Here is a 21,392-nt window from a genome sequence, read left to right as displayed (position 1 = left end):
ACTTCTGACTCCAATTCCGATTTAATGCTTGGCATGGTTACCAACTCCATTCCTGGCACCAGTCCTTGGCATGACTCCTGACTCAGTCTGGCTTTGACTTCTGGCATGACTTCCAACTGTGACCCAACTCCCTCCCACCCCAGGCTCTGACTGCTAAGTCCAACTGCCCGGTTTTGGGCCCTGAGAGCCTGCTGTTTTGCAGTGTGGAGTCTGCACATTACAGCATTTGGTGCACTTGCTGTTTCTGTCCTAAGGGAAACACTTTCTGCAGACCAAAATGTTTACGGGTGTTGTGGCTAGGAATGGGAAAATAAGCCTGTCCTAAGCCTCGGTTCAACAAACTGCTTTGGCAATGTTTTACTGCACATTCGGATTGCAGATTTTGTTCTCTGATTCCTTCCTTCTGTTTGTCCTGCACAGCCCCCAGCAAATAAGGGCCACATTGGGACAGGCCCTGATGTGGGTGCAGAGGATGCAAGGAGCCTCTGTCCCTCACTTGGGCCCACTGAGGCCTGTCACAACTACACTTGGGCCCCGCCTCACAGGTGTGCGCACACATACACCAGCCACCGTAGAAGATTTCCACATCTGAGGGAGCAGGCAGCAGCATCCTGTTGGATGATGCAGCCAGTGCACACCCCCGTGCAACAGGTCATTTGGGGGGAAAATTATTGCCCTTTGGAACTGCAGCTCCATACCGCCCCCTCCTTCGGCCAGTTAAAAACATCTCTTGCTGCACTACATCACTTCCCCTCTTGAATCCCTTCTCTGCCTCCCCAGCCTTTTGCATCAAGTTCAAGCTTCTTGTCCTCCCCTTCAAGGACCCCACAACCCACCCCACGTACATTTTGATCATCTCTTCCTGCTTCCCTGCTTTTTTAGATCTGTTCCGTCCAGACTCAGGATTCATCAATTAAAACACTGGACAGAGAGCTAAGTAACCTGCTTGTTTATTCAGTGGCTGAGTTGCTTCTTGCTCCACCAAGGGCTACTGTTAGGGATCCTGATAGAATACAGGTGCCCTCTAGTGGTTAGACATGGAACATGCACAATTACCTCACATAACGTTACAACTTTGTCCCTCTGAGCCTCACAAGCCTCCCCCTTAGCCTAGGGTGCCCATATCTCCCTATGCTGAATACGGGACACCTGATAAAATTGCTTGTATTCAAGCGAGTCCAATGGCAATCAGAACTATGCAGTACAAATGTTCAAATTAAGATCAAGACTAAGATTAAGACTGAGCCCCATTAAAAACAAATACTGCGTAGTTGGATTCTTTTTATTTATATTCTTCTCTTTAAGCTTTAGGGTTCACAAAGGGAGGGGGGGCGCACATACACACACACACACACACACACACACACACACACACCCCATACATCTCTCTCACAGAGGGAGGGTGACCAACCAACCGACATGACCCTCCATGCCTGGCTGGGCCCTTGGGATGGACTCGCCTCTCCTGGTACATCATGCTGTGTCTTCCTGAGGCAACACGTGGGGGGGGGGGCATGCAAGGTCACATCCCTCCCCCCCACTCCCCCCCCAATTTCTGCCAAGAGTCACACCAGACTGTGGCCAGCACCAGCCTTTCGGCACTGTGTGGGAGGGAAGGCATGGGAGCTGCTTCCAGCCACAGGAGAAGAGGAAGAGGCGAGGAATGGATAAGAAGGTAAGAACGGCCATACTGCCCAGGAGAGATTCAAGTGCTGCGCAGTTGATTAGCAGAGCCATGCACATCCGGCAGCATGTGGTCAGGTGCCCCCCCAATCCCTCCCCTCCCCCGCTGCTTTGCACCCATGTTGGTCCTGCAGCTGCTCCTGGGACCCTCCTGCTAGCTGTGCAGAGCACGGTAGGGTGCTCATGTCAGATTGTCCCCCAGCCCTGGGTACCACATATCCACAGATTGGCGTAGAGGGGACAGGGCTCATCAGGACTCACAAAAGCTCTGAGATCTGAACCAGCTTCCAGGTTAAAGGGACAACGCACAGTCTCTCGGAGACTTCTCACCAGCCCCCACTCTCTCTCCCCCTCCTCTCTGCCCATGTACCCCATCTCTGCAGAGTGCGGGAGGTGGAGAGATTTCAGTGAGTGCCTTAAAAAGACAGTGGACAGGCATCTCTCAGAAACTTTCCCAGCAGCCAGCGCACGCACGCACGCACGCTCAGTCTATGTCACACACCTCCCAACACTGTTGTTGTTGCTGCTTCTTGGTACTTCCTGCAATGCACATATATTCTCAGCAATTTTAGTTTTTTGACTGGTCTACGCATTTCATAATTGTTATTTCTCTCTTATACTTAAATGTAATTCTTTGAGTAGTGAGTTCTAAAATGCCTATCTTGTCTCAGCTGGAGTAATTATCCCTATTGGTAATTTTTAAAAATATATATTGTAACTAGTTTTTTTATTTCTACTGGTGATGCACATCCGCATGTTACCTTGGTGCACATACCAAAATTTATTCCACACATGGGTGGGAAAAAAAAAAAGAGAGAGGGAACATTGCTTGGAACTAGTTCTTTTTAGTTTCCAGGACTGTCACATAAACCAAAAGCAGATTCTAACTACTCCTACTTGGAAAGGCTGCAGGATCTAGCATCTCCTTCAACCTGCCATATTAACCAGCAGACAGGTTGCTGGGGTACAGCTGAGGACAAGTTGTGATTTGAATGGCTGACTGACCACTGATGGATAAACCAGTGTGGGAGTATTGATTAACTTCAAGAAAAAAAAATCAAAATCTCATGCGACTCATTGGTTGTATTGGAAAAACCCGGGAGGTGGGCGGGTGCAAGCCCACCCACTGCTAAAGGCCCCTCCCCCAGCCTAGCAGGAGGGATCACTGGACTCAGGGACCAACTGATTGCAGGGGACAACTAATGAAAAACAGGGATCGGAGTGAAGGCAGAGGTTCAAAATAAGGATACCGGATGGGGACACCGAGCAGAGAACCCCGGACGGCGCCCCCTGCTCCTCAAAGCAGTCGAGGGAGCCAGCGGACGCTGCCCAGTGGAATTCTGCCCAGATGCGCGAAACTAGGGAGGAACAGAAATAGGCCCCACAGTCACAGAGCACCCCCTCATCCAACATACTCCTCCTGGTATTATAGACTCATTGGTACTTTTAATTGCCTTCCACCCTAGCTAGCTTTTGCATAGGGTACAAATCACTGGAAAGGAGCAGTTTGGGAGTCTGATTTGAAATATTTTAAATAAGGGTAAAAAAAACCAAGAGCATTTAAATCACAAAGCAAATCACCTCTGTAATGGAACTGGGATCTGAGCCACCCCTAGGTCTCATTTTGGAAAACCAAAAGTTGATATCAAATGCTTTACAAACCAAAACCTTCTAGTTTTCTTCATTACAGAGTTGAGACAGAAACAGATTTTTTTACTCAAACCCCAACCAGCCTTGAACTTTGGTGACTTGGATACAGCTGAACTGAGACTTAGCCATCCCCTAAAATAACCTGGTTTGCAAAACCCAAACCCAACTGAGCACATATTTAAAACCAGGCACTGAGTTATTGTCTCTTCAGACTCTCAAGAAAAGATGGACCCAAACTGAAACCAGGACTGAATAACCTCAAGTAGAGTTGACTGAAAATTGGGGGAGGGAGAAGCAGGTGATCAAATTTTCACCCTCTTGCCAAAATAAAAGGGGTGAGGGACAAAAATAAGTAAACATTTTCTGGAAAAAAAAATTGGGTGAAACTCTATTTCTGGAAAAAGAAACACTTTCAGCCAACCTAACCTCCATCATATTTTTTCTGGAGATCAGAGAAGGATATTTGAAATTCAAACCTAGTTTTGATTGGATTTAATAAAAGGCTCCTATCTCTCTAACAGGACAAAAAATTCTTCTTGCCCAAACACACCAAAACATTGATGTGCTTGAAGTTCAAATCTAGATTTGAACGTTATGGCTCAGACCCATCTCTAGTGTCTGTTTATAAGAAGATGCAGGATACAGTGCTGAGGCACCTACACATAACTGGAGATGATATCTTGGCTACTTCACCACTGTAAACAAGACAAGTATAAGGAGGTAGACATGTTAGTCTGTATCCACAAAAACAACAAGGAGTCTGGTGGCACCTTAAAGACTAAGAGATTTATTTGGGCACAAGCTTTCATGGATAAAAAACCACTTCCACTTCTTCAGATCTGAAGAAGTGGTTTTTTACCCACAAAAGCTTATGCCCAATCTGTTAGTCTTTAAGGTGCCACCGGACTCCTTGTAAACAAGACAGCCATCAAAGCAAGTAGCAGCAGCCTCCAATTCAATTACAAAATCAGTCTAATCACAGCACTTAAAATACAGAGTATTTTTAGTATTGAGTAGAAATTACCATTTAAAACCCTTGAAATAAAAAATATTAAAGAAACAAAGCACCTCAGAGGACCTTTCAGACCCTACTTTGCATTACATGTTAAACTATAATTTGGGGGCCTCGAGTTCATGAACCCTACCATTATCCCCAAAAAGAGAATGACTCATCTGGACAGAATCACAAAGTCCAATGTGCAGTCAACAGCTTGATTGTACTCCTGGAAGTTTGGAAACTGCACCTGCAACTAGAATTTCTTAACCAATGTCACTGTGACTCCACTAAGACCTAATAAATGTCAGTAGCCTGAAGAGAAAGAGATGATAGTAGTGTTTTCCTCTGAAAAGATACAAGCCTGTCTAGAGGATGGTAAGTAACTGCCCATCATTAGCCAGATTTGCTCAGCTACAATTTTGAATGTAAATGTATTAGGCCATTGGGGGGGGGGAAGGGGAGGAGAGAACACATGGACCATTCACACACTATGAACCACTTGCTCGTCTTCCTCGCTGAATAAACCCCTGGAATATAATGGGACTTTAAATCAGTAAATTCAACAAAATTTGGTCCTAAGTGTGTAAAGAAACCTCAAGAAGCCAAAGTGTGGCTCTTAAGGTCCATGTCATTCTAGAGTGTGGATGGTTGATTGGTTGATACCCTCATCTTTAAGATGGTGCGATGCAATGCTCCGACCAAGATAAAACATTGAATGCTGGATCATGCAACTGCCAAGGGCTGTGTTTCCATTTTTAAAGACAAGGGCAGGTGCATCTAGAGCATACATAAATTAAGTATGCCCTCAAGGTCAAAACAGATTGCCAACCTGCCCTTCTGAGTAGGGAAAAGTTTTTCTGAACAGCCCTAGTGCTCAAACAACAACTCCATTTCATGAACAATTTTGAGGTTTCAAATTTGTTTACATTCTGCACTGGACTGAAAAGGAGACCTTTTGAATTTTTTCACGAGACAGACCCACCCCAGAATAGTAAATAGACCAGTGGTTAGGGCACTTATTTGAGATGGGAACACCCAGGTTCAGTTCCATGCTCTCATTCAGATAGTGTAGGAACTTGAATCTGGGTCTCCTACATCCCAGGTAAAAGCCCTAACCACTGGACTATAGGCTATTCTCTCTCACATAATTCCATTGTGGACTGACAAAATGGCATTCTGACAGAAAAAAAGTTTTGTCAAAAAAAAAATTCAACAACTCGGGTGAACACCCACAATTCACACCACTGAATAGTAAAGCATTATTTACAAACCCACCACCATTCTAGTTCTTAAAATACAACACTCTGATATTTCTAAAGAGACAGCTGAATATTTAAAATAAAAAAAAAGAAATCTGCATATACAGTTGTCAAATTTTTTTTCACCCTTAATTTTGTTCAGAAGCTAAGTGGGGATACAATGAACCTGGGTCTCTCAAAAAGTGAGGGACCGATAAGCCCTATTACAACAGCAACCACTGCTAAACAGAAGAGTAGAATATGTGCAAACTTCTCTCCACAGCTCTCATTCCTGACCTGTTTCAGAGGGGTAGCCGTGTTAGTCGGTATCAGTAAAAACAATGAGGAATCCTTGTGGCACCTTTAAGACTAACAAATTTATTTGGGCATAAGCTTTCATGGGCTATAATCCACTTCATCAGATGCATGAAGTGGAAAATACAGTAAGCAGGTATAAATATACAGCACATGAAAAGATGGGAGTTGCCTTACCAAGTGGGGGGTCAGTGCTAATGAGGCCAATTGAGTTAGGATGGATATAGCCCATTCCCAATCGTTGACAAGAAGGTGTGAATATCAACAGAGGGAAAATTTATTTTTGTAGTGACCCAGCCACTCCCAGTCTTTATTCAGGCCTAATTTGATGGTGTCAAGTTTGCAAATTAATTCCAGTTCTGCAGTTTCTCGTTGAAGTCTGATTTTGAAGTTTTTTTGTTGAAGAATGGCAACTTTTAAGTCTGTTATTGAGTGTCCAGGGAGATTGAAGTGCTCTCCTACTGGTTTTTGAATGTTACAATTCTTGCTGTCTGATTTGTGTCCATTTATTCTTTGACGTAGAGACTGTCCGGTTTGGCCAATGTACATGGCAGGGGGGCATTGCTGGCACATATGACATTGATAGATGTGCAGGTGAATGAGCCCCTGATGGTGTGGCTGATGTGGTTTGATTCTATGATGGTGTCCCTTGACTAGATATGCGGACACAGTTGGCAGCAGGGTTTGTTGCAGGGGTTGGCTCCTGGGTGAGTGTATTTGTTGTTGTACAGGTGTGTAGTTGCTGCTCCAAAACATGGATTTTAATGAGAAACTGCAGAACTGGAATTAACATGCAAACTTGACACCATCAAATTAGGCCTGAATAAAGACTGGGAGTGGCTGGGTCACTACAAAAATAAATTTTCCCTCTGTTGATACTCACACCTTCTTGTCAACTGTTGGGAATGGGCTACATCCATCCTAACTCAATTGGCCTCGTTAGCACTGACCCCCCACTTGGTAAGGCAACTCCCATCTGTTCATGTGCTGTATATTTATACCTGCTTACTGTATTTTCCACTCCATGCATCTGATGAAGTGGGTTATATCCCATGAAAGCTTATGCCCAAATAAATTTGTTAGTCTCTAAGGTGCCACAAGGACTCCTCATTGTTATTCCTGACCTGCTGCACCATGTACTATCCCAGTCCCTGCTGAGGAACAAATGGTAATCCTGATGAAATGTGATAAATTGTGTTATGGTTTAGTAATATACAAAGTTGGTTTGTGTATACAAATATAAATACAGATCCGCACATATTACAGATGGATTGAGTCCACTGTGTCTAGTATGATAAATAGCAAGCTATAGCTATTTGATAAGTAGCAAGGGGGACCATCCAATAGGAAGGCAGGGGCTGATGGAGGAGACTCAGTCAGTGCGGCAGAAGAAACGTATGAGAGAGTTGTTCAAGAATGTTGGTAGGGAGGTGTTTCAAGAGGAGGAAGAGGGAGAGGTGTCCAGGACAGTGGATGGGAGAGATTTCCCTGCACTGAGAAATATGGTGATAGAGGACTGGAGCAGGTGAGGGATCCTCCTGCACTGGGAAGAAGTGGTGGGATGAAGATGCAGTATGTTTAAAATTGCCACTACCATAGAATGACAGCCATTTTTATTATTTGCCATTCATATTTGGTTTTGGACTTTTATTTCCCTGAATACCTTTAAAAGGACTGGATTTTGTGTACATCACATATCTGATTGGCATGTTAGTCACATGATGCCATCCATAGTACTGGCAGAGGAAGCAGACAGAGCATTTGATTTAAGACAGTATGAATGTCATGTAATCTTTGCCAGGAGAACATAAATGTTAACACAATAAGGATGGTTTTTAGCGAAAGAAAAACAATACCTCTGAGTCAGTTCAGCCTTAACTGACCACAGATACAAGGCTGGCTCAGTGCTGCAGCAGTCTTACAAACATGTTAAGATTATAGATCATTATAATTGTATCCAGCTGTGTCAACCTTTTTTTAATCCAGGAGCTGACTGTGGCCAGAGAGATGTTATCTCTTGTGCTTTTCCTTCTGACTACATCACACTGAGTCAGGAGTGCTCTGCAGGCAGAAAAAGACATGCAAAACCACCTTGTTTTCTACACACCAGAGCACCCTTCCTCCCATATACTTATTACACACCACAGATATCAGCAGAAGTGGGAGAGCAGCTGCTGCCAGTCCACCACTCCTGCTCCCACACAGCTGGTGAAGAGTAGGTAGGCAGCGACAGACATTGATGGGGAACAGAACAAAGGCTACACCCAATGGATTTGCCAGCATAGCTAAGATGACACAAAGAAGTTATAAAGTACATCAGAAAAGCTGGCACTGCTTACTCTTTCACAGCACAAAGACCAAATTGTGACTCTGATTTGCAATTTGGTCCCAGCTGTGGGACAGTACAGCAACATGCTGGGCCTTACTCAGGCCAGATTGCAATCTAGCCCCTTATCAGCATGCTGCACAGTCTATTGCTAGCCAGAAGCACAATCCAGATGTGAGAGCAGGAGAGTTGGGAGTGCTGGATTTGAGGGCAGAGAGTCTCCTACTGCCTTGCTATGAGACCTGGTGTGAATTACTTAGGGCCACTACAGCTCTCATGTAGGCACTGTCAATAAAGCAGACAGATGTCCCAAAGTGCTCAGCATCTAGCAGCTCCCCTTTTTCCTTCAATATTTTGAAAATCAGCAGAAACTTGAGTGCTTGTGATGGAGGGTTCACTCCCCAGGGGTTAATGTAGATCAGAAAGACCCCAGGAACCAGCAAAGTCACACTTGAAGGGAGGCCCAGGGATTTATAAACCTTAATTGCAGATGAAGCCCAGCTGGAAGAAGGTTATAAAAAGAGGAAGTTGGAGTGGGAGGGGCTGCAGAGAGGAGCTCTGTAGTCACTCCCCAGAGAGGAGGGGCATTGGCTAGGTAGGGGGAGTTCTAGGGAGAGAATAAGCCCTAGGATCCTGCCATGGACTACAAGTAGCCCTGGGGAGCAGAGGAAGGTCAGGGGTAAACCCAGAGGTGAGTCAGAGGATAGAAAAGAGAAATAGGAAAGAGCAGAGGGAAACAGCAACAGGGTCACAGCTAGAGCAGACTGTGGTTGCTGGGGATAGGGGCCCGGGCTGGAACCTGGAGTAGTGGGTGAGCCCAGGTTCCCCTACCAGTCACTGGGGAAATGGCATAGACTTGGAAGTGGATCAGAAGACAGCAGATAGACAACTTGTCCAGCAGGACTCCGGTACCTCAGAAGAGGACAGCTAAATAGTGGCCTGGCCGGAGGCTGAATCCTTGAATCTTGAGGAGCAAGAGGGGCCCTCTGGCGAGCAAGCAATGGAAGGGAATGCTAGACAGGATGAAAGCTAATCCCCAGACCCAGTCACAAGGGGGTGCATCTAGCGGGGAGTAGAAATCTGCTACAGTGCTGCACATTTTAGAAAAAAAAATCAGGCTATTTATTGCTATGCCTTAAAAATGGTCATAGGAGCTTAACTTTAGTACCCATTTTTGAAAATTTTGTCCATTATTCTTGGCACAAGTGCCTTCTTCTCATCTCTCTCTCTCTCTCTCTCTCTAAGATTGTAAAGCTGCTCCCTGCATTGCTGACATGGGTAAGACATGTATCCAGTGTAGGATCAGGGTCCTGACACAAAATACACAAGTTCTAAAAACTTTAAAAATCAGCCTTCTGGGACATGTATGTTAATTCTCAAATAGCAGAATGAAGCACCCCAGCAGGGAGTTAAGGGAGGATTTTATCCCAAATATATTTGAAGGGAATGAACTGACTGTGGAAAGGGTTCATTTAAATTGCGTATTATAATATTAAGTGCCTTTCCTCCTGTATTCATGCTGGGAAATCAAGGAAACATTTGACAACATCCCCAAATGGACAGAACAACATGATCCATTTGTTTATGATTATACAAAGCTTGTGTATTAGCTCAGCACCCATGTACACCCAGGAGATCACCAGGGGGCAGTGCAGCTCCCTAATGACTCCAGAAGTTTGAGGACACCAGTGGGAGACCTTGCTGTGTCACCACACTTTACTACTGGGAGCCCTCAAAGCCTAGCAGCTTGGCTTCCCATGTACTAGATGTGAGAGAAATTGCTTCCCTCTCTGCAAGGCAGCATGGTTATACCCTCTATGGGCCAACACAGAACCAATGCAATTTGCTGAACTACATGGACAGTGATTTCTGTTCTCTCTATCGCCTCCTACTTCCTTCCTCTCAGCCTGCCCTGATTGCCCCTTTTCCTATTTCCCCTGTCTTCCTCTGCCTATCCCATGTCCTCCCTCCATACCCCCTACTTCCCGCATTCCCCCCGCGTACCTTCTCCCGCCTCTTCTCCCACCCTAACATCTTCTATAATCTCAAATCCCAAATACATGAACATGAAGTCAATATAGAAGAGTCACTTGTTCAACTGGATGATTTGCTGGGTTCAGTGGTTCAGGGAATGTATAATTTGTGGGAGTAGTTAGATTACTCTTGATAGCTGTGTTTACATAACATGGAAGGGAAACAACATGTGGTTGTAAACTAAAAGGGAGGCGGAGCTGTGCTTAATTTGTGCCAGGGTTGAGCCCCGGCACCTCTGGGCTTGCCAGGTCAGTTATGAAAGTAAAAGAAAAAAATTGCTTGAGCCCTGGCACCTCTTTCATTACAAATTAAGCATTAGAGAGGGGAAATGTGGCCCTGGGAAAGTAATAGTGTCTCTCAGTGCACCAAAATGTATTACCAATACTGTGGCATTTGTGTTGCAAGATGAAAAGATTACAAGTTAGGGAAAAATACACAGATATATCCTTGACAGAGCCGGTTAAGAAATATTACATTTTTGGAGCATGTGCTCCCTTTCTATCTCCTTACAATGTAGTTACTACTTTATCGTATGGGAAAATGTAGGGTACCTGTTAAAATAATAATTTAACTAATGGCTATTGGCAGAGTTCTTGGATCAGAGGATAGCTCTGATGTGATGTGATGCATGGAATTCATTTAGCTTCTCTGCAATGGCCTTGTCTTCCTCGAGGACTCCTTTAACAACTTCCTGATTCTAATGCATTTTAAAATAATTCTTAAAGTCAGTTTTTGCATCTTTAGCAAGTTGCTTCTCAAATTCTTTATTAGCCTGTCCTATTAGGTTTAACCTGCCAGAGTTTGTGCACCTTCCTATTATCCTCACTAGGACTCTACTTCCAAATTTTAAAAGGATGACTTGGTGGCTCTAATGGCCTCCATTACTCTGCCTATTTACCATGATGGCCTCTATTATGGTGTTTTTAAATAGCCCCCATGTTGCATTTAACCCTTGGGACCAGCTCCTTTTAATTTCCATCTAACAAGCATCATTTTTGTGCAGTTCCCCTTCTGAGGGGAAATGCTGCTATGGTTGAGGGGGTGGGATTGGTATTATTCCCCCCTACAAGGATGTTAAATGTAATTACATTAGGGTCACTATTACCAAGCAGTTCAACTATAGTTACTACCTGGACCGGATCCTGTGCTCCACTTAGGACTACATCAAGAATTATCTCTCCCATTGTGGGTTCCACAACTAGCTCCAAGAAGCGATCACTTATAGTGTCTAGAAAGTTTATCTCTAAAGCATCACACCAGGAGGGACATTTACCCAGTCAATTTGAGGATCCCTGAAAATGTTAATTATTGTCTTTTCATTGGGCTCTACTATGCTTAGTAATAAGTTAGACAAGTTAAAGCAAAAATATAAAGAATCTTTTTGTGCTCTTCCCCCCCCCCTTTCCTATTCTCTGAAAGTCTGGCAAGAAGCAAGCATCTGACAAAGTAATTCAAAAATCTGTGGAATAAATGTCTAGCACATAATAATGGGAAATTTACTCATGTCACAAGTTCAAGTCAGACCCAGTGGAAATAGTATGTAACTAAAACTCTTATTGTGAAGGGAAAAGCCTTCAATATCTAAAGGAGAGGTTCAAGTATATCAAATGAACTAAATGGTATTAAAAAGAACATCCTTTTCAGAAAGTTCAGATGCTTAAATACTACAGGACAGTCATACAAAACCAAGATAGGTAGATCTTTACATTACAAAAATTAACAGAATTCTCCAGTATTCCATTTTTTCCAAGTATGGAGACATCTTTTAAGAATTGCTTTGTACTTTTTGCATCCGATATTACAGTGTGACAGCTAAGTTTGTTGTTCTCCACCTGCTCGGGACTCTTCAGCCAACACAAAATGTGCCCAATAGTAGTTTTACTCAAAGGATTATTGCAAAATATTCATGCCACTGAAACATAAGGTTTTGTTCAAAAGCAAGAGTCTTATGTTTTTGCAGGCCAAGAGTCATTCTATCCACAAAACTGCTTGACAACATTTCCCATAAGTGGTGAAATATTTTAAAGCTTAAACAAAGTTTAAGAAGAGTCTTTGCTGGAGAGAAGGTGGAACATGGTGTTTTGAGGGAGAAGGAGGGGTATCTTAGCCTTTGGAAGGCTTCAAATCCATTTGGCCAGTGACCAGGATGGACTTGAACTACATCTCCTAGTAGTCAGTGGGGACACTTGCCATCTTTAGGGGGTTTGTTTAAATCAGAGAAGGGAAGGATTTCCAGACTCAGTTTCATATCAGATCAAATTCTCAAAAGTCCCAGATTTTGCTGTGTAAAGCAGAAGGTGGAGAGAAAAATTTGGTACAGTTCTAATTGCCATGAACCCAGTGTCCTCTTACTATTGGAAAATAGCATCAGCTTCTGGTTCAAGCGTAAATGCAAACAGAACAACCATGATTACAGAGCAATATCTTATCATATTTGTCTTACTTGTGGGGGTGGAGAAATACTCATTTCAGTTATTCATCATGTGTTACATTGAATTTGTAGATCCATTGTTTAATTTAATACAAAGAAAAAAGTATGAAGTATGGAAGTTAAGCATATAGTGCCAAGAACTCCTTTTCTGCAGAAAGAGGGTAGAGAATGGATAGTTTGCTCAAAAGAAAAGGTTTTTCAGCTATGTGGAGCAAGTTCTTCAAACCCTTGCCCTGCAGAGCCCAATACTACATCAGATCCCAAGTGTGAGGCCTCTTGGGCATCCATAAGTTGCCTTTGCCCAAGCAATCTCTTGCTGTTTGGGTCTCTCCAGAAACACAGGTTCCCTAACAATGGATGACTACATATTACTCCTCTCTCTGAGAAAGGCAGATCCAACAGAGGGCTGTTAATGGTGCTTGAGGACTTCTGCTGGGAAGATTGTTTTTTTAATAAGGGGAGCCCATAACCAAATGCACAACTTTCAGTTGCAAAGTGTTTTGTTTGCACATCTGTGGAGGAAGCATGCTGGTCAGCCTTATCTATGCAAACACAAAGAAGAGGAATAGAACCGCATACTCCCAATAGCATGTGCCTCTAACATCATTAAAGCAAGAGATTAATCATATGTTTTATGGACACTATCACAGAGCAGCTGCCACAAGGCTCCACACCCTATTTAGGTTTGATGTTCAACAGGTGTGGAGTACTCTGATTTTCCAGCATTCTCCTGGTTTTGCTTCCAGAGGCCCTTACACCCCGCCCAATATCCAGTGACTGCCATTGACTTCAGCAGGTGTCAGACTGAGCCTTTCATGAGGAGTGGAGTAAGAAATTCAGCATAAATGCTACCCTACACTGCTATATTTTGGGTTTCTCACTGCTTTTGCTCCTCACCACAGTGTGCAGTAGAGTGTATAAAGCATGCATTGAATTTTTGTAAGAGGCACATAACATTTTTAAAAATTAGTCACTTGTCCATCAAAGATTTTCTAGGTGCATCAAATTCCATAAAGCAGATACACATGTAAGAGACATGAGGTGGGAACTTTCTAGAAGTACAAAAGACAAGGACTCTTTCTTTCATAAAGATGTGTTATTGATCCTGTAAGAAAAATCATTAATGTGAACCATCAGCAATTTGGAAACAGGTTTGGCCTTTAAAAGCTCAGTCAAATTTGTTTTTCAGGCATCTTTAAAGAGGACTTAATGTATCCTGAAGCAGATGGTTCATGGTTAATGCTTCCTGTATCTAAAGTAATTTATTCACTATTGCAAAACAGCAACTCTAACAGCTGTTGAAAACAAATACTAATTATAGCATGAGGATATTACCATTTGTGTCCCAAAACCATTAATAAGTCAACATGAACATTGAGGATGCTAGCAACAGACAATAAACGGTACCTTTTTGTGCAGGTGTGATTTTATACTAGGCAGACTATCATCTGTAGTTAATTATTCCGGGATCATTGCCACTGTTTTTCAAGTTTTATCATCTGGTTTTAGTAAATTAATGAGGTGTAAATGGATGGAAATAGAAAGTATATGAATGGAAAGTATATGTACTATTGTTTATACAGCTGCACAGTAATCAAGAGTCTTTCCATCCTATCCTGTAAGCTTTCATTCTTCTCTATAGACTGTTTTAGCATCCTATCTGCTAGCTATTATATAGGACTACGCATACACACACCACTAATTTAAAAACATTAAAGTTGCAAATTCGAGCACTTCAGGCCAGATGTTCAAAGGTATGTAGGCACCTAAAGACACAGACTAGATGTTTCTGAAAATCTCACAAGGTGCCTATTTGCCTCTTTTGGTGCCTACATACCTTTGAACATCTGGACCTTAGATATTTTTTACCATCACATTTCGCAATGCTCTCTGCTCCAACTGTGGGCGCACTAGTGGAGATGGGCATGCACCACATGCCTACGTTTTCTTCACAACACTAATGGAGTTTCCTAAAACTCATTCTGATAGGTTACAAACTACACTTAAGGCGTATCTAAGGCTTGACCCAAAAAAAACCACCACGCATGAACCGTTCACTATCTTGAAAAGTAGTTCAGGATCCCAGAAAATGTTGTTTCTTTCTAGTTAGCAATAACTTTTGTTCTTGTTAAATCATTCAAGAATACTACAAATTCCTTGATTTAGCTTCCAATCTGACCTTTCCATGAACAACAGGACATAACATTTACCCATTCCAAGATCTGTCTTATCCTATTGAATTCTTTCATTCCATTTGCATGTTCCCTTTTAATTGAGAGAGAGAGAGAGAGAGAGAGAGAGAACAAACACATGAATGTTTTTCAACAATTACCATTTCTATCAATAAAACTTCTAGGACCAAATCTTGCTACCCTAGGTAATGAAAACGGTCCTGTTGAAATCATTTGGGCCAAGGAAGGTGAATAGGATGTGGCCTTATTTAGGATGTTAATGTAACTTTTGGTCTTTGCCTGAGATCTTTCTAATCCAGTGTCACCAAATGTTTCATTCTCATTATTAAAAAAAAATTTATCAGTCATTCCCTACAAGCCAAGTAATTTGGCTACTATATATACACACAGTTATATATTATCGAGGAGTCTGGTAGCACCATCTATTATTAAGCTTGCCCAGTTCTTCTCATTATAGGACCTTGTTTGTAAGGTTATAAACAACTGAAAATTGTTTGGGCTGAAATGTCATGGTGGGTATTGGCTTGAGGCTGTTTTACTTTGGGGAGAGGATGGGAAATTTGAGCTAAAATGGTTCAGACATTTCTGAGAATGAAGTTAGGGGGAAATGTTTTGCCCGTGTTAATGAAAAGATTGACTTTCTTTGAACAGCTCTAGCACCTCCATGCTTTAGAGCAGAGACTTAATATTTGGCAGGGAGCTGCTTTATTTATTAGGGATGTGCCTTCTTGCCATCCCTCTGAAAATCCACCCAAATTAGAACAAATTATAAGTTTATGAAAAACAATTTTGCACATTCTCAGTTACATATAGCTGTTAAAAAAATCTATGAGGATTCCAGCTTTGTTGAGAATGCTTGAAACTCTCTCAGACTATGCATGCACCCATCCCCAGAGCACCTAGTAATGGCCAGTTTGTTCATGTGCCATCCCCAGAGTGGCTGAGAACACTTCCCTCCAGCCCTAGGCTTCAGGGATGAAGCCTGACTTTCCCTGTAATGGCTGTTCCCCTCTGTTCTGGGCCAGGAACAGAACAGAGAGCAGCAAGCCTGTCTCCCATGCTTTCAGTGATGTTCCTTGCAGGCACCCAGGCAGTGTGGAGGATGAATCTGACTGCTTCCTAGACAGCCTGGACAAAAGCCAGACTGGGGGGAGGAAGAGGAAAGTAGAAGATTAGAACAAGAAGTCTGTCTTGGCCCTGAAGGAGCCTATCCATGTCTCATTTACAACTTCAGCAATAAAATTAATCTGGGGCCCTGTAGATGACAGCCTCCTTCACACCATAACCCAAATTCATCTCCAGAGAAGATCAGTCTTGTGCACTAAATGAGGCAGTGTGGAAAAAAAAATGTGAGAAGGTATTAGAGACTGTATCATAAAGCATAAGGCGGACAAATTGAGGTTGTAGAGACCACCTTATTCCTAATCTTTAAGTGCTTTACTTTGCAACCTTAATGTTCCAAGCAATTTGTTTGTGTGGTACTATATCTAAATAAAACAGTCAATCCATGAATATTTAAGCAGCAATGATGGAGACCCATGGCATTTACTGAAGATTAATGGCTGACTTGGTGTCTTGATAGTCCTTGGCTTGGCCTGGAGCTCATTACCATCAGTGAGGCACTGATTATCCAAGAAATGCCATTGGGATGAGGGCATCATTGCTGTAATAGGGAAATGGGAGAACTGCATATGGGTGTTTTTGGGTAACTAACTATGTTGCACAGAGGAGGAAATGGTTCTATTCTACATTTCAACTTGATGCTACAGAAACAATTTGTCTCTGTGAAATCCTAAAATGAACAAAAGATGTGAATAAACTTAGTACAAAGGCAAAAAAAAAAAGTAGTGGAAAAGATGAGACTCGTTTGTTTGGAAGTAATTAGTTAGGCATTCAGTCAGATGACAGAGGTTACCGTTGAGCATAGCTGAGCATCCACTTTGAAGCAGCAGTTCAAAAACATTGTCTCAGTCTGTCTTAATTTGGTATAATCCCCTGAATCTATTAAACCAAGACCAGCTGTTTGACATTTTTCACTATTTTCTTTTTTCCGCTTGTTCTTTTCATGTCAGCGTGTCTAACCAATGTGGCAGTTGGGGTTTTTGTTTTTTTTTCTCCCTCATATCTTAAATATGAGGTAGAAATGCAAAACCAATCCAAATGTTTTGTTTGAAATCATGTACCTCTCATCCCCACGTAGGGCTGTGCAGTCATTTACACACACAAAGCAGCATTCTAAAGAGCCAGTAACCCTGGTTCTTGTTCTAAGTCTTAAGATTTCTTCAGAAGTATAATAGTTAATACAAAGCCCTGAAAGTAAGCATTACTATCTACATATGTGGTTTAGAATGACAAAAAAACAAAAACAAATGAGCATCAGAAAGAGGAGTCTTTCTGGGGGTGCCCCTGGAGTGAAGAAATGTGGAGGAGAGAGTAGCAGGTTCACAGCAACCATTTCACCGAAGGGTGAAATTCCAAGAATTCAACAGCAAAACTTAAATGGGGCCAGGATTTCACTCAAGATGCAGGGAGGTCACACAGAAGTGTAAGAATTATTACTCCTCTTTATCCCCTTGCATGAGCAGAGAGCCTACCTCAGTATCTCACCCTAAGACTGTAAACCCTTCTCACAGCAGAGATGCTAGCTTCATTTGTTCTTCCAAGTGCCTCACATAGCTATGGTGCTACATACATAAAGAATAATAAATCCAAATCCAAAGCTGAAAGTGAGAGGGAACCTGGCAATCCCATTCCAATCCCTGGGCATGCTTATCACAAAGGAAAACACACAACGTTGTGACTCCTGCATAATGTTTGATAGGAGCATTTCTCTTAGAACATTTATAGTAGTTCCTTGGTTCTGTACAGCAGCAGTGGACAGCTATGATCTCCCCCAGTTTAGTGACTACCGGAAATATAGCATTCAAACTGAAAACCTCATGTGAGATCTTGCACTCACAGGACTTTTAGCCAGTGCATTGCATTCCAAGGCCTGCAAATGTTCTACTCTGGCATCAAGAAGATCTTTCTCATACCAACCTTATGTTTTCTCTATTTATTAGAGAGCATTAGAATGGCAAGAAAGCTTAGGAGACAAATTGTTTGCTGCTGCAGTGATGGGGGCATTTTGTATTGAAAGAAAACACCAATATACTTCAAACGTCTTATAAATTCACTCTCACACCACACTAGATGAAGAAAAAGAGGTAAGAATGAGATCTAGTTTAACTCCTTATTTCCTTTAATCACAGCTTATATGAAAGCTAACTCATTTCAGAAAAAACAAGGAGTCCTTGTGGCACCTTAGAGACTAACAAATTTATTTGGGCACAAGCTTTCACAAGTGGGCTAAAACCCACTTCAGGTGTAGTTTTAAGAATGCTTGATAGAGATGAAATGAAGTGGGTTTTAGCCCATGAAAGCTTATGCCCAAATAAATGTGTTAGTCTCTAAGGTACCACAAGGGCTCCTCATTGTTTTTGCTGATACAGACTAACAGGGCTACCACTCTGAATCATTTCAGAAAGCTTCTGATAGCTAACTATCTAGCAGTTAGCTAAACACCAGCCTCACTCCAGCAATTACACTCAAAGGAAACTATTTGCATTTCTCAGCACTAGAGAAGATAATTCTTCTCCTGTAGTGACTGGGCTGAACTTTCACAAATTGGTGCCTGAGTTGTGACTGCAAATTAGGAGCTCGTGCTGTGGGTCTACTCGCAGGTTTAAAAAGTTAAAACACATGCCTAAGTGCTTTGCTGGATCAGGGTCTATACGCACACAGGCTAGAACATGCATTTGCATATCAAAATGACTGATCGCACATCATTAACAGTTTGGCTATTTGAAAGTGAGTTGTGTTTTTTTTTTAAACCGGTGCAACTTTAGATTGTAAGCTCTTTGGGGCAGGAACCATCTGCACAATGGGGTCCTGGTCTGTGACTGGGATGTCTTGGTACTACTGCAATTAAAAACAAAAAAAAACCCCACAATTTGGGCACCTTGTAAAGTAGTAAACACACCATCTCTAGCATCCCTTTCTGTCAAGGCATGATGCTGCAAGGGGTCCTTGTCTCCAGCAACTCATGGAGGCCATCTGCCTCTGACCGGTCTTCCATGGCTCAGCCTTCCAGCCAAGCCACAAAGTTCAATTTCCTTCCCAGGGGATCAAGAAGGTCCAGTTGAGAGTTCACAAAACATCCCAATGTGAAAGAGCCTTCAGCCTCCCCACCTTTGGGTTATTCTTCAGCCCATACTTTGGGATCAGTCTTCAGCTCCACTGCAGGCTCAGCATTACTTCCACTGGGCTTGGATGCCCCTTCCTCAGAGCTTGGTAGGGGAACCGAAGCCCTACTCCCCTTGCTCTCACTCCCCTTGTGCTGCTTCCCTGCTGCCTGTGTTTTACACTGCCTCCCTTTGGTTCTCAGGCTTTTGGCTTTTCCCTTCTGCTGACTTGAAGGTATAAATTGTCCCCAAATCCAAAGGTATTGGCACTCTTACAGCAGGAGTATCTGGCTATTTGGACTCTCTCCTCAGACCCTATGCTACCAGCACTCCCAGCTATCTCTGAGATACCACCGACTTCCTGAGGAAACTACAATGCATTGGTGATCTTCCTGAAAACACCATCCTGGCCACTATGGATGTAGAAGCTCTTTACACCAATATTCCACATGAGGATGGACTACAAGCTGTCAGGAACAGTATCCCCGATGAGGCCATGGCACACCTGGTGGCTGAGCTTTGTGACTTTGTCCTCACTGACAACCATTTCAGATTTGAGGACAACTTATATCTTCAAGTCAGTGGCACTGCTATGGGTACCCGCTTGGCCCCACAGTATGCCAACGTTTTAATGGCTGACTTAGAACAACACTTCCTCAGCTCTTGTCCCCTAGCTCCCCTCCTCTACTTGCGCTACATTGATGACATCTTCATCATATGGACCCATGGGAAGGAGGCCCTTGAATTCTACCTGGATTTCAACAATTTCCACCCCACCATCAACCGCAGCTTGGACCAGTTCACACAAGGAATCCACTTCCTGGACACTACAGTGCAAATAAGCGATGGTCACATAAACACCATTCTATACTGAAACCTACTGACCGCTATTCCTACCTACATGCCTCCAGCTTCCATCCAGGACATATCACACGATCCATTGTCTACAGCCAAGCCCTAAGATACAACTGCATTTGCTCTAATCCATCAGACAGAGAAACACCTACAAGATCTCTATCAAGCATTCTTAAAACTACAATACCCACCTGGGGGAGTGAGGAAACAGATTGACAGAGCGAGACAGGTACCCAGAAGCCACCTACTACAGGACAGGCCCAACAACAACAGAACACCACTGGCCATCACCTATCCTGGAAAACGATCCCTCACTCTCACAGGCCTTGGGAGGCAGGCCAATCCTCGGTTACAGACAGCCCCCCCCAACCTGAAGCAAATACCAGCAACTACACACCACACCACAGAAGCAGTAACCCAGGAACCAATCCCTGTAACAAATCCCATTGCCTTCTCCATCTCCATATCTACTGTAGCGACACCATCACAGGACCCAACCACACTATCAGGGGCTCATTCACCTGCACATCTACTAATGTGATATATGCTATCATGTGCCAGCAATGCCCATCTGCCATGTACCTTAGCCAAACCAGACAGTCTCTGCGTAAAAGGATAAATGGACACAAATCAGGCATCAGGAATGGTAACATTCAAAAGCCAGTAGGAGAACACTTCAATCTCCCTGGACAGTCAATAACAGATTTAAAAATAGCCATCCTTCAACAGAGAAGCTTAAGAAACAGACTTCAAAGAGAAACTGCAGAGCTACAATTCATTTTCAAACTTAACACCATTAATTTGGGCTTGAATAGAGACTGGGAGTGGTTGGCTCACTACAAAAGCAATTTTCCCTCTCTTGGTATTGACAGCTCCTCATCAATTATTGGGAGTGGACCACATCCACCCTGACTAAATTGACCTTCAGCATTGGTTCTCCACTTGTAAGGTAACTCCTTTCTCTTCATGTGCCAATATATATTTATGCCTGTATCTGTAATTTTCACTCCATGCGTCTGAAGAAGTGAGTTTTTTTACCCACAAAAGCTCATGCCCAAATAAATCTGGGGGTTTTTCACCTTCCTCTGCAGCATGGGGCATCGGTCACTTGCTGGAGGATTCTCTGCACCTTGAAGTCTTTAAACTATGATTTGAGGACTTCAAGAGCTCAGACATAGGGGAGAGGTTTATTGCAGGAGTGGGTGGGTGAGATTCGGTGGCCTGCATTGTGCAGGAGGTCAGACTAGATGATCAGAATGGTCCCTTCTGACCTTAGTATCTATGAATCTGTGAGTCTTTAAAAGTGCCACCGGACTCCTCATTGTTTTTGTGGTTACAGACCAACACGGCTACCCCTCTGATATTTAAACTAGATGGACTTCTAGGAACAGGTATACTTCCCTGGGCCCATCTGCCTATCCAGTATTGTTTCTTCTTATCGGCTTCCT

At 43.0% G+C, this 21,392-nt stretch overlaps 1 long non-coding RNA gene across 1 annotated transcript; it reads left to right on the top strand.

Annotated features, from left to right (window-relative positions):
* Nucleotides 1-8,822: 8,822 nt before the first annotated feature.
* LOC122460410 lies at nt 8,823-16,697 on the top strand. The gene is made up of 2 exons (XR_006281691.1): nt 8,823-8,900; nt 15,949-16,697. It is a non-coding gene; the product is annotated as an uncharacterized LOC122460410 (long non-coding RNA).
* The last annotated feature ends 4,695 nt before the right edge of the window (nt 16,698-21,392 follow it).

The sequence above is a fragment of the Dermochelys coriacea genome, chromosome 5 (genome assembly GCF_009764565.3).
Source record: "Dermochelys coriacea isolate rDerCor1 chromosome 5, rDerCor1.pri.v4, whole genome shotgun sequence".
NCBI lineage: Eukaryota > Metazoa > Chordata > Testudines > Dermochelyidae > Dermochelys > Dermochelys coriacea.
This window is presented reverse-complemented; position numbering and strand designations above follow the sequence as displayed.